The following is a 13,676-nucleotide window of genomic DNA, read 5'->3' on the forward strand; positions in this document are numbered from 1 at the left end:
CTGAGCCCTGCTATGTTTTGGCAGCCTATTTCCTTTTGGTTACAATTCAAGCACTAGTAGTCTGTAGAGACTTGCACAGATTTGCCTTGGGGCTTGCTTGTCTGAAATATACACCTCTGCATCTCTATTGTTTCAGAGCAGTCAGGATCAAATGGGATTTTTTTAGGTGTCTGATCTGGGAGAGAGCTCTTCGGGGCTGATGCCACTGTACTGCATGAGATATATAGGCTTATTTCTCAAAAAGCTCTCCCTAACAAGTGTCTGATATGGATAAAGTTATTTTGAGATGTGGGATTGATGATGGCAACGGCCAAAGGACCAGAGGCTCTCATTCCCAGACAGGGAAAATGACCCACCCGCATGGATCATTCTGTGCTGGGGAGAAATAACAACACCTGATTGCCTGCTGATGGGCATCACGCACAGCTCCCCCTGAAATTATTGCAAGTCAGCCACCAGGGGCAAGGAGAAGCCATCTGGAATTCCTTGAAACCCGTGTTCTGACTGAGGATGCTCAGGTTGGCATTTGTGAGGTCTCTGCCACCTCTCACCAGGCTGGCGTGGGACACCTGGTAGAGTATTTCAGATCAGCTGGCACTCCTTAGCTGCTTTCTTAGTGTCGTTGCATGTGAAAAGTGCCAAAGTTGCGGTATAGAAATCCTTCTGGCTTTGGGGCTTGTTTTTAACCCTGGCCCTGTCCTGTTTTTCCTGTCAGTACTGTAAAACACCAATCTCCTCACTCCTGTAAGTGATCACAAGTGGATTGCTGGGCCAGCTTTTAGTCTTTTGGCACAATTTCACACGAGGTGCCAGGTGGAGCAGCAGCAAAACTCCTGCACTGAAAGGGGCCGAGCACGGCCAGATCTGCCCAGCATTGGTGGGATGCACGGAGGCACAATGGTCCCTGTGGGGAGCTCTGGGGCTCTGCCTTCCAATGAGAATGACAAAAGTTTGTGGTTTTGTTTAATTATCCACTCCATACTTGTTCTTTCCATGCCTGGCAATAGGAACGGGCAGCAATGAAAGCGCCAGTAGCTTTCAATTGAAATGTCTGCAGAATGTTCCCGGACTGGGCAGAGTGGCTGAAACCCGGGCACAAAGCGTGGCTGGTTTTTGTGCTTTTACAACCCTGATTTGCCCGCTCTGATGGCTGGACCTTGTGCTGCTGCTTGCCTTCGCCTCTCCCCATCAGTGCTCAATAGCCGGTGAAGAGGGAAGGCTTTGTTTTAGTGGGAGCAGGTGTTTGATTACCTCGCCTTTCTCTTTTCACATTCAACACATCCCCAGCTCACCTCTCCAGGAGGGATAAACTCGTGGTAGTGAAAGCAGCAAGGGAAATCACTTGAAAAGCAACATTGGAGGTAGGCTGCTGAGCAGAGAGCTTGATGAAACAAAAGAGGAAAGAAATGAAAGAGAGCATTTAAAGTGCTTTCCCTCCCTGCGGCAGTGCTGCCAGCCTCACACAAGCCTGTCCCTGGGTGCCTGCCCCAGGCTGCACCCAGCAATGGGAAGAAATTCCGTGAGAAATTCAGCCTTCTTCCCCATCCCCGGCAGCGTCCCCTCCAGGGGTCCTTGCCTGGAGGCCACGCTGCTGGTGGCTGCTCTCTTACCCCCAAACCAGGAGCTGTGGCTTCCCCTCACAGGACGGGATCCAAGGAGAGCGAAGGCATCCCCAGAGGGGACATCGGATCCGCTGCCGCCCGTGCCAAGCCGCAGTCACGCAGCAGGGCCGTGCCGAGCAGCAGCAGCTGAGGGCTTGGCACCTGAGCTGCCCTTGGCCTGAACACCCGGCTCCACGTGCCAACACTGAAAGGGCTGCCGGGCCAGAAACAGGCAGGATGGACACACAGACTGACGTTTTTGGATGCAAAAGAACTGGTGGGGAGCCTGCCTGGTTTCAGCACACCCCAGGTGAGCATCCGTCCCGTCAGCTTGGTCCCGAAGGAGCAGACAACTTCCATCCAGGCTATGTCTTCCTTTCAAAGATAGGAGGTGGCCATGCCTCAGTGACTCCAAGCCCATCGCTCCGCTCTAGCCATCTGTCAGGCTCTCTGCCGTGGTGCCTGGGTGTTTGCTCAGACACGGAAAGGGAATTACCCACCTATATCACGGCAGGTTGTCTTTTGCCTTCTCACCTCTCCATTCCCCTGGTGAGTATTTTGGATCTTTGCCTCTAGTGGCTCAAATGCAGGTGTTGGGTGATTGCCATGGAGAGTCAGGGACAGAGAATAAAGAAATTCTTGGTGTCTTTGGATGAGGTTGAGGTTGGAAGGGATTTGTGTCAGCTCTCCCAGAGTTTGCAGATACCAGCATAGCACTGGGACTAAAAGATGAGCAAAAATGATTTCTAAGCCACTATTGTTCCCTTTAGATAACATCCTCCAGCATTGTGCCAGAGATTGGTCCAGAGTACAGACTCAAGGCCAAACTGGGAACATTTGCCTATTGGAAACATCTGCTGTTCTTCTCTGCTCCTCATGTAATTTGCCAAAATTTACTTCTCGTACGTTCCTGGCTCAGAACACTTTGTTGTGAGGCTTAATTCGCGGTGTGTAATCTTGTGACACATTGCTGCCTGATGATGTAGGACGTGGAGATGATGGAGGAGGATGACTGGAGTCTAAACACACCAGAAAGAGTGCAGTGCCCAGCTTGGAAGCCGGACAAAATATTTTCATAAGCATCAGCTAGCTTTGCTGTTATTAGTCTTAAGAGCCAGAGAGAATGAGAAAGTTGCGCAGCCAAAGATAAAAGGCCTTTCAATGGATGTGCCTGTGAATTGAATGCCCTGCTGAAATTTCAAGGTTCCTTTGACCTCCTGATGCAATAGAGATGAGTGTCCTATGCTGGTGTGTAAGCTCCTCATGCCCTGCGTGGACATCTGAATGCCCTCAGCCAGCTTAGGTGCCCTGTAAAGCACATCATTAAGAAGACACCGTTGCATAATGTGGTTCACATTCCCTGCCCTAGAAAAGTGCTACGGCTCATTAGAGCCTCCAGCCCTTTGGTTGAAGCATTTCCTGAAGGACTTTACCGGATCAGAGCAGGGAGGGGTGGACAGTGGTCTCACTGCACCTCAGCTCTTTGGTTTCTCCAGGTCGGCCATCTCCGGAGTCAGAGTGATTCAACCCATCCTGAACCTGGGATCTGAAATGTGTGGGTTCAGTCTATTTTGCTCTGATAATGACATGGCCTCTCCTTTAATAGGAGAGGTAGGGAACACAGATGAACAACCTCAGCAAGACACAGGGAAAATCAGGGAAGATGAATCCCCCCCATCCAACAAAAGCTGGGACTAGGTGCTGGTGTGCAGCTTCTTCAGCCAAAGAGATGTGAATGCTCTTAAAACTAATTTCTTACTTATTTTTGGGTTGTTTGAATCTAGAGGTCAAATACTAGACTTTAGCATTGCAGTCATGCCTTACATGAAAAATGAATATATGAATACTTTATAATGGGCTAATGAACAATTAATAGTTAATTCAAGAAATGGATAATCAAATGTTATGGATTGTTATACAGTCCGACAGGTCAATATGCTGCCTGTGACCATGGCTGATTGCTACCAATAACACCTTGAGTAATGTGATTAATACCAGCTTTAACACAAGACGTTTGTGTCTGGGCAACTTCTATTAACCCTCTCTCCTCTCTTCTAGAAATAGAAACTTCCTCCAATGCATGCCCAGAGTTAATGGGTTATGATAGGAACATAAGGCTGTGGGTTGATGAGTAGCTCATTTGTAGCTCAAAAACTTGATTATGGATGAGCAGAAAGAAGTGGAGACAGATGAAGGCAGACTGCAGACAACGACAACATCTGCTAACTGAACAGACAGAGCTCTGAGTGCCAGAATCGCACACCCAGAAGTCAACGAGTGGTGGGACTTTTAATCTGTGCTGGGGGTGCTCAGGAGGATCCTAGAGATTCCTTCAAGGTTTAGCTGTAAGCTTAAGCATCTATACAACTGCTTTAAAATTAGAGTTTGCAGAGCAGATCAGCTAACTGGCCCAGATGAGTCTGTGCAAGAGAAATTGCTCTTTCACAGTCTCAGCTCTGCTACCATACCATCAATTCTGCCTTTAAGTAGTAGAAAAGCTCACTGGAAGTTGCCAGCTCTGATTACAGCGTGAAACATCTAACCTTGGTTTACAGCAACTGCAGTCGCGTTCCCTGTGGCTTGAGATTTACTTGGCCTGAGGCTGTGCCGGGTGAAGGGGGAGAACGTCCCCCTGGCACCCCTGGGAAGCTGCAGACCGCTCACACATGCCATCAGCGAGATGGAAAAGCAGCTGAAGGAACAGCTCAACATAGGCTTGTGTCCTGAAATGCAACCACACAGCCGCTGCTCGTTTGTCCTTGGAGCTGCAAGGATTGCTTGAGTGACGGCCGAGGCATTTCACACGCCAGTAAGCACATTCTCCCCAGGTATTTCTGATCGCTGTTCATTTTGTTTGCTGACAAGTTTGTGGCAATATGCTCGCTCCGGCTAAAAATTACACACCGGCTAAGAGATGAACAGGCTTAATTTTCCTCACTTTTACACTGGTTTTGCAATCAGTGTAACTTCAATGACCCTTTACTTTTGTACCAGAAATAGTACTGAGGAAATTGGATTTAACAGAGTAAAGAGCTGTTCGGTGGAGGTATCGCAGGAAGGCAAAGACAAACCAGAGACTTTTTTCCACTCTTCCTGATTCTGGCATGGGCTAAAGGCCAAATCTGAAACCAGTACAAAAACAAAGCAAACCTCTGACTGCTTTAAATGTCCTTGGTTTGTAAAAGCTGCTCAGGAGCCTTACGGTGCCATGTTTTCTGCTTCTCTGTGTGCATCCCCTCCAAAACACGAGCAGAGCTGCTGCCCCGGTGCTGTATGCGATGGTTATGATCCCCAGCTGGCTGATTTCAAGTCTCTGTGCCAGGCCAGCTACAAAGAATCTCTGGTCCAGAGGCCACTGATGGGAAGATTCACTGTTCTGAGGTCTCTGAATCAATTTTTTCTGTCTCCTCTCATTTCTTCTCCCACCTGCTGAGCGTTAGATGCTTGATCAGCCTGGTAGAGCGTGCAAATATTAACATTTTCCTCCAGAAGCACTAACGGCCATATGAACTTCTTGCCAATGGGTGCAGCGAGCAGGAGATGCCAATGGTGCACCCAGAGACTGTCTCAGGGAGCCAGAGCTAACACCTAGGGGCTTTGGCAGGCAGCAGGAGCAGCTTCCCCTCCCTCTGCATTTCTCCTCTGGAAGGACAGCCCAGAGGGACAGCGAGGAGGGGGAGCTGGGGAGCTGGCTGCAATCCTGAAGGCATTTCGAACCACTTCCAGCTTGCAGGAGAAAATGTTTCTCAGCAGATGAATACCCCCAGGGGTATGCACAGACAAAACATCCTTCTCTCAGTATGTGTGGATCCCAACGCCAGTATCCAAGTCATTATTTCTCTTTTTCTTTTTATCCTCCCTAATTTTATAATGAATTTATCTTTGTTTATTTGCAGACATTTGGGTTTTGTGCCCTTCTTTCATATGAACATAGCTAGAAATGGGATGGGAAAGGAAATCTTTTCACAAGTGCATGATGGAGAAGTGTCCACGTCTCTGCTACATCCAGAGTCCATGGGAAGTTTCTGGCTGCCTTGTTCCCTGCTCCCCCTGTGCCCAGGCCCTCTTCCTGACTGGCTGAAGGTTATCTAATGGGGGAAGGTAAGAAAATAAACCCTGCTGGCATGCTAATGCCTGCTGAGTGGGATGTGCAGCCTAGAGAGTGCAAGGAGTCCACAGCACTTGTCCTGGGCAACGGAAGGAATGAATCAATTAATCTCCAAAAGTGAGGACTTCAGAGTTGATGAATGGCACTCAGTGAATATTAAACTCCCTTTTCCGTGGGATGGATGTTCTCCAGCCAGGCAAATTTTGTCCCTGTGTACTTTAGAAGAACAAGCTGCAGTGCTCTGTGGCTGTGACTAAGGACTGGAAGAGAAAGCACCTACCCGAGGCAAATTCCTGTAGCACTTCCAGAAACAACCATCCCTGTTCCAAAAGAAGCTCCAGCACAATTTAAGATTGAAATCTGTTACTCTGAATGATCCAAAAGTGGATGAATTTAGCAGGGATTTCACTATGCTTTTTAACTATCATAACAAAGGAAATAAAATTAGCCTGCTGGATCCACACCTGGCTCCACTCACGTGGCACAGGCTCTTTTATTTCCCAGGAGATCATTTTCCAGCCTCCTCCTCTTTTCCCCTGACAGGTGATGATATTAGTATTTATCAGTTAATATGCTAGCCTGGGAATTCTTGTAAAATTTCTGAATGGGGAGAAACATGCAGTTTGTTTTATGGCCCAGCTGATGCTGTTGCCTCTCGGTTGAAAAGGATGGCTGCTTCTCCACAGCAGGACGAGCCATGGGCCTGCAGGGTCTGAAGGGCTGCAGGAGCCCTCATGCGGTAATGCAGGGTCCCAAAGACACCGTGGGATCTGACACTTGTTTCTAAGAGCTGGCACAGATGGGAAGCAGAAAACACCAAGCTCCCAGGGCCCGGACAAGAAATGAAAGCAGAACAAAGGAAGGGAGCACAGGGCTCCTAAGAGAACAACTGCCCCATGGCAGAACCAGCACTACCAAAAATACTTCACAGAAATTTCTCTAGTCCCTTCCTAAAAATCTGCCTGGGCAATCAGTGCCAGCACTTAGCTCCCTAAGCATCCAGGCAGCTTTTGCTGGTTTCTAACCTCAGAGCTCGCTGCATGGTCTCACCCCCAGAAGCGGCAGGCTTCAGCAGATTAGAGCCAAGGACTCAGCCTTTCAAGTGTAAAATTGAACAAAATCTTAACTATCAGCGTATTATGCACTCTGTGCAGCAGGCCTGAAGTGGCTCTGGAAAGGATGGAGCATTTACAGTTTTCACAGAAAGAACTTAAAGTAGATAAAGACGAGTATTAACTTCTAAAATAAGGGCTGGATTTCATATAATAACTTTTATTATCTGGTGCTGCTGGCCTGAGCTGTGTTAGCCATGTGGATTTGTGGATGTTTAATCTGAATTGTTCTGCTTGTTATCACCCTGCAGTTACCACAGGGCTCCTCTTCCACCAGCTGTGCAGCAGGAAAGGCTCTTCCCTGCTGCTATTTCCCTCCCAAGGCTCTCAGGAGCCTTCAGGACATCAGGGAGTCCAGATCCAAAGGCAGATGGAGTCAAAGGGAAGGTTTCCAGCAAAGTGAAGGGGCTTTGGATGAGAAAAGCCCCTGGAGAAGGCTCCAGCTTTCACAACTTCACTTCCTTTCCTCTCGCAGCAGCTGCCTGTGTGGCTGGTGTTTGCACAGCTGGGGAACACCAGGGCAGGGCTGGCTTCCTGGTATCCAGAAACTGTCCTTTTTGGGTTACTTCAACTTCGGTATATTTTCTGCGTAGAAGATAGGGGGCAAAGATACGCTGTCTGAAAGCCACTTTTCTTGGTTTGCCTGTTTTTTGCCTCTCTTTGAGGAGAGGAACTGCTTTGGCCTTTGGGACGGGGTACGGACACTTTCTCAAAATGCTGATAATTATACATCAAGACTTGTGCTTCAGTTTCATCGCTTATTCTGGGCAAATTCTGCTGCTTAGTCACTCTCATGTCAGGCAGGGCACTACTGGGGCTTTGGTTAACTTCACTGGAAGGACAGGGGATAACCGTCTTCTACATTCATCGCCTTTCCTCCCTGCTCACCACTAACCACTGCTCACATCTCTCGGCACACTTCGGGATTGCTGTAAAGCAAGAAATTGTGCCATGGCATTATTTCAGAGGCTAAATTTTTAGCACATACTCAAATGAGAGATTCTTCTCATACATTAGCAGCAACATGAGAAATAGAGCAGTTTAGCAAGCACACTATGTACTGCCTTGCTTTTGTTTCTCTCCTGAAAAGTAATAACATAATAATACAACAGCTAGCTAATGAAGTTTTGTTTGTTTGTTTTGCAACAGATCTTCACCAAGTTTTTGCAAAGTTGTTTCCAGGTAAGTAGCCTTGTTGTTATTCTGAGTACCAAAGGTTGTTTCACTACTGTGTGGAAATTTGGGAGTCATCAATATTTAATCTGTGTTCTGTTAGTACACATTTGTTTTCACTAATCCCTGCTTCTTTCTGTGATGTAGGTTTGACCTGTTCGAATTCTGCAGCTTTCTGTAAACTGAAAGCACTGTCATAACTCAGCCAAGCGCTACTTGTAAGGATCTTATACAGAAAAAAAATAAATAAAATTCACTATATATTACAGTACTACAGAAAGCTTACAGGAAAGATTGCAATCAAATAAAAGTGGGGTTTGATCTCTCTTCCAGAGGAAATAATTGGGATTATTTTCATGTGCCCACATCCTTGCTGGATTACTTTATTTCTGCTTAGATACCATCACTTTTTCTTTAAATGTGGTGAGAATGCACAGGTGTTTCAAGGAGACAAGTGCAGGCTTTCTATCATCAGCTGAGCATTAATGAATTAATGGAGCTGATGTTGTTTTGATTTCTAGATTCCTACTGGATAGTTAAGAGTCCATTTGTTCTGCCTGCTTATTCCATCATTACATTGCTTGAAATCCTCAAAAATATTAATGCTCTTGTCAAACCTGCAAACTCAGGAGTTTAGAGTCAGAAGGAACTCACAGGTTTTACAGGTGAGTTTTCTGCTGCTGCAATAATCTCATACAGACTTTCCCATGAACCATATCGAGAGCATTCCTATTTCCTCATCTGTAAAATGCAGATTATATAAAACTTGCTTAATCACAATCTGTAGAGCCACACAGTTAACCAAGACATGTAGATACTTCACCAGAAACCAAGTTTTCCTCCCACATGTTAGGGAATGGAGGACCAGTTTGGGCACATACCTGATACAAAACAGAGACAGAATAAAATTCTAATTGAGAATTCTTTCATTTAAAGGACAATTGAAGCAATTTCATTGCAAAAGCCTGCATGGTTCAGCTTTGCCTCATTCCTCCTGCTGCCTCCCTTCCCAACCTTAATGCAGAGGAGTATCTGAGAAGCGTATGCTTTTTATTAGCAGAAGAGACAGGCTAAATTGGGACGTGATTCATGCTTCTAATTTATGCCTTCTCTTCCTTTATTGTCAATGGCTAACAAGAGGTAATTGCAAAAGCTCACAGAAGGAGGCACTTCTGCAAAAACAGAAGAATTAGGGAAGGTGCGAATGAGGTGTTTTTTTTCAGTTCAGAGGCTTTTCATCCCATTGTTGGTCTGTTCATGGCTTGCCAAAGTTGCTGCTCTCAGAGCTCAATGTGATTTCCAGAAGTCAGAAATTGCTTAGGTGAATCAATACCCGCAGCAGCACTCTGGCTCTTGCTGCAGGACAGAGTCAGCATCACCAAGTAAAAGCCCAGCCCCTCTTGGTTTCATGGGAGAACAAGCAGGATTGAGAACCCCAAAAGAGCTTGGAAGTTGCCAGCCACTTCCCAGCTTTATGATCCAGATCTCATTTCATCCCAGTTTTCCTGATTTAATAATGTTCATCACTAAAAGGCTTTTGTTGAGAATGGACTGGATTCAGTATGAGTCAGAGGCAGCCTAGGATCACTTGCCAGGAGTCATTAGAGGGGAGTGCTGACCAGGAACATTTTTCACCCTTTGTCATTTATTTTACCTACAGACTTTCCCCAGCAGGAGACAGTGCCCCTGTGCAGTGGTCACCCCGTGCAGACCTTTTCCAGCTTCAGGCAGTTCATGGGAGTGCTGGCCCATAAACTGTGTTCACTGACTGCCACTGACAGCATCATTGGTTAAACCTTGGCTGAGAAAAGAGGGAATAAGCACTCAGGACATGCTCATATGCCCCAGATCTCTCACTGCAGTGCAGCCTCACATTCAGCTATGCAAAATAACCAAATTTAAGGATGCCACCATGTGTCCTGGTTGTTTAAGTAACAAAATGTCATCACTGGGGGGGGAAAAAGTTACATGACCAGTGACAGGCAACATACAGTTTTGGACAGTTCACGCAGCAACACTGCGATACCTCTGCCCACAAAAACTTGCCGCTCCACATTGTGCTATAGCTGCACGAAGGGCTGATGTCTCCCTTCAGTAAAACTTCTTGGAAGGTCAATGTTTGCTTCTATCATGGAGAAGCATGCTAGATGTAAGCCAGGCTTCAGGCTGACAAACCATGGATAGCTAACAGAGAGCTAAGCTGAGCAAAGAATTACCAATGTGTTTAAAATTTACTCCTACAATTAGATTTTGTTTAAAGTGATGTTCCTTAGTTGTAGAGTATCAAAGGTAATATTTCAGCACTGTGTCACATACACCTCACGAGACCCTCCTTACACTCTTCTGCCACAGTGTTAATGCATCTAGACACCATGGCCAGTTGCATTGATGGATTTGGTCTAATTATCTCCTTCTTTGTCTCTCTGGCTCCATCTATCGTCTCTCACCTCCTGTCTCAGACTAACGTTTCCAGCTCCGGGACACAGTATGTCCACCGGGTCTGCCTGATGCATCACCATAGGAGCGTTATGCACTGGAGAGAGGTGAATAATAAATAAATGGAAGGTAAAATACAGCTCTCATCCAGTATAATCCAGCATTGCTAGATAGGTTTCCCAGGGAATGGCAGTATATTTGTTTTCCAGATCATTAGCTGATGCAAAGGAAAAGGAGAGCATTTATTAGCCTCCCTCAGAACCACCTTTAACAAGAATGAATATTCACTGCTATAAATAAGACTGTTTCAATTAAGTCTGCACATAAAATATGCTCCATGGTGTCACAGAAGGCCACGCTATTCAAAAAGAAATGCCTAGATGAAAGTACAGAAATGCATACCTGAGAACAAACATAACTGCCTTATTTCCAGTGTTTCACAGTCACTGAATATTGTGTTTGCATCTTATCTGAAGATCAGGTTGCAAGTTGAGATGCAGAAGAAACCTTGGGCTTGTTTTTTTTTCTACCTGTTCTGGCACCGTAATTGCTTTCTTGTTCAAATTCAGATCATCTACTGCACCAGCAATATGTTTTGTGCTTGCCTGAGTATCACTAACACAGAGCAGTCATAGTACCTGACTGCAGCCTCCAGGAACATCACCCCCTGATGTGACATAGGGGCCCATCCATCATGTCCTGCTGAACAGATTTGTGCCAGCATAACCCTCTTTTTAAAAAATAAAATAAAATAAAATTCCTATACCACTACCTTCAAAAATCATTATGAATCAACTCCACCAGCCTATAAATTCACACCACTTTGGTGCCTGGGAAAGCTCAGACAGTCCCAGGCCCTCTGACTACTAAGAACTGGGAGAACACACATTGGCAATTCTCACAGCTTGCCATGATATCCTTGTCCCATGCCTCAGGAGTCTGCTCTTGGCTGTTTCCAGAGGCAGTCAGCTGTCTGACCCAGTCCAGCTATTGTCATGTTCTGTAAATGACATCATTTACTGAAAATGAAGAGAAAAATAAAGAGAAATCAATGCTTCTGAAGTCAAGCATTGGCCACAGGAAAACTAAGGAGACAATTTCATAAATGGGAATATGTTGGTGAACAACCTCTCCCAGCCAACCTTTTCTTTCCTCTTCATTTACAGAGCTGTGTTGTGCAACCACTGTCCTTCAGTGGATATTTCGCCCCTTGAAGAACAGATCCCCCTCTCCTTCATGGAAGTAAATTCATCTTTAGTAGTAATACTCATCCTATTAAGAACTCTAGAAGAGCTTATTAAATACCACTGAAAAACATGATGCCAGTAATTACAGAGAATCAATGCAGATATTTGCTGCAGTCAATAATCTAAATTAACAACAAAAACGTGGCCAGTATAAGCAGTTCATCTACACTTCTCCAGGATAAAAATCAGAGCCTGCATCTAACATGGTATCAGTGGCAACAGGAAATGGTTCCAGGAAGGGTTTACCCCATTACAAGACTGCCATAACGCAGAAAAGTAGTAATCTACACCAAAATTACACATTACATTCAGTTCATTCAGTTCAAACAATTTCAGGAAAGGCTGCATCAAAACTGGAAAGCATGACAGCTATGTCACCCCAAGTAGCAAATACAATAAGGCTTTGAGATGAACACCTACTATTAAGTCAAAGAGTAATCTATGGGCAGTCACAGTTCAGACATCCTGATTAGCATTAATTAAAATTCTGGTGATCAGGTGGCTATGGAACGGACAAAACTTTAAAAGAATTTAAGCAAGACAGAAAGGCTGGAGATAGGGTAATAATTAGGAATAATATCTCATGTTAAATTTAATTCCTTTTGCCTTGAAATTACCATGACAGATTTCAAATTTAGTGGCATTTTTCCAGTCACTAAAATGAGCTTAATGATATAGTTTAAGACTTTGGGAGAACTGATTCAGATAAAGCTACATGGGGCCCATATCAACTGTGTGGTATGCTTGAATGGACTCAGATAAAGAAGGAATAGATATCAACTTGTACGAGGAGCTTAAGACATCATTCCTGATTTAAAATATATATATATATTTGAGACTGAAAAAGTTTGGATAACTTTTAAACTTTTTTTTTTGTAATTAATAATCACTCTCACTCAATTTGCCTTTCTACTTCTTGATTTCAGCTGGGACTAAATGCAAGACAGAGATAAAGCAGCCAAAACTCTGAATAGTGCTGATGCTAACAGAACTCCTTAATCATCACAATTGGCCTATCTGTAGAGCCCAGGCAAGACACCTAGAAAGATGAGCAAAGTTCAAATCTCCAAGCTATTTCTCTGAGTTACGGGACACCCTGTAAAAATCATCACTGTATTTTATTAACTACTGTTACTTTAGAAGAAAATACAAGGCACTTAAGAAAATGCCAGATGCCAGTGTTCTATCAAATGGAAGAAATCTTTATTCTAATATGCACTTTGTGACAAAGCACTTTTGGGTTTTCATGGCCAGGGAACATCCTGAGTGATGGATGATCAGCAATATGATTAATAGACTGAAATATAGGTGCAGAATGGTCTCTTCTTATGGAATTAAACTCAAGAAGATAGATGTTAATATTATTTTAAATCCACCTTCATGGGATTCTGCTGTATCTGTGCAATACACTTATATGATCTTATAGTCAGGCTAACTGAACACTTTACAGTTTTAAAGGCATTTATTCTCCCAAGAGCCCCATGAATTGGGAAAATACAGTTGTCCCATTATATAGATGTGGAGCTGCAGCATAGAGGTGCAGCGTCACACATGACGAAGCAGGGAATTGAGCACAGCTTTCCTAAATCCCAGGTTGTCACCCTAACTACTGTTGCTACATACTCTTTACATCAAAATGAATGGTTAAGCCAGAGGCCCTGCACTGCCTCTCCTTCTGTCTACATTAATCTCTGAGCACCTTCGCAAACCCACGAGAGTGCTACATCAAGAGGACAGAGCAGGTCAGTGAGAGAAGTGCCCCGTTTATTACAGTTCCTTGCTCATGACTGATCCTCCGCCTTAGGACCCACTGGCAAAGAGTAAGCTGTTCCCAGAGATAATCTTTCAACTGAAAGGAATGGGATACAATGCCTTACAAGAGTACAAATGAGCTCTCAGAAGTGATAAAAGCAGGCACAGCCTGGACTCCGTGAGCAGAAAGTGTTCATATTTCAGAAGTTACATTAAAAAGTTCAAATTCAAAGAAAAAAAAAAAAAA

At 44.8% G+C, this 13,676-nt stretch overlaps 1 long non-coding RNA gene across 1 annotated transcript; it reads right to left on the reverse strand.

Moving 5' to 3' along the window:
- Window positions 1-477: 477 nt before the first annotated feature.
- LOC118172384 lies at window positions 478-1,198 on the reverse strand. Its single transcript, XR_004753673.1, has 2 exons — window positions 857-1,198; window positions 478-591 (listed from the first exon to the last, which is right to left on the reverse strand). It is a non-coding gene; the product is annotated as an uncharacterized LOC118172384 (long non-coding RNA).
- Window positions 1,199-13,676: the final 12,478 nt, after the last annotated feature.

This window comes from Oxyura jamaicensis, chromosome 10, assembly GCF_011077185.1.
Source record: "Oxyura jamaicensis isolate SHBP4307 breed ruddy duck chromosome 10, BPBGC_Ojam_1.0, whole genome shotgun sequence".
In the NCBI taxonomy this organism is placed as follows: domain Eukaryota; kingdom Metazoa; phylum Chordata; class Aves; order Anseriformes; family Anatidae; genus Oxyura; species Oxyura jamaicensis.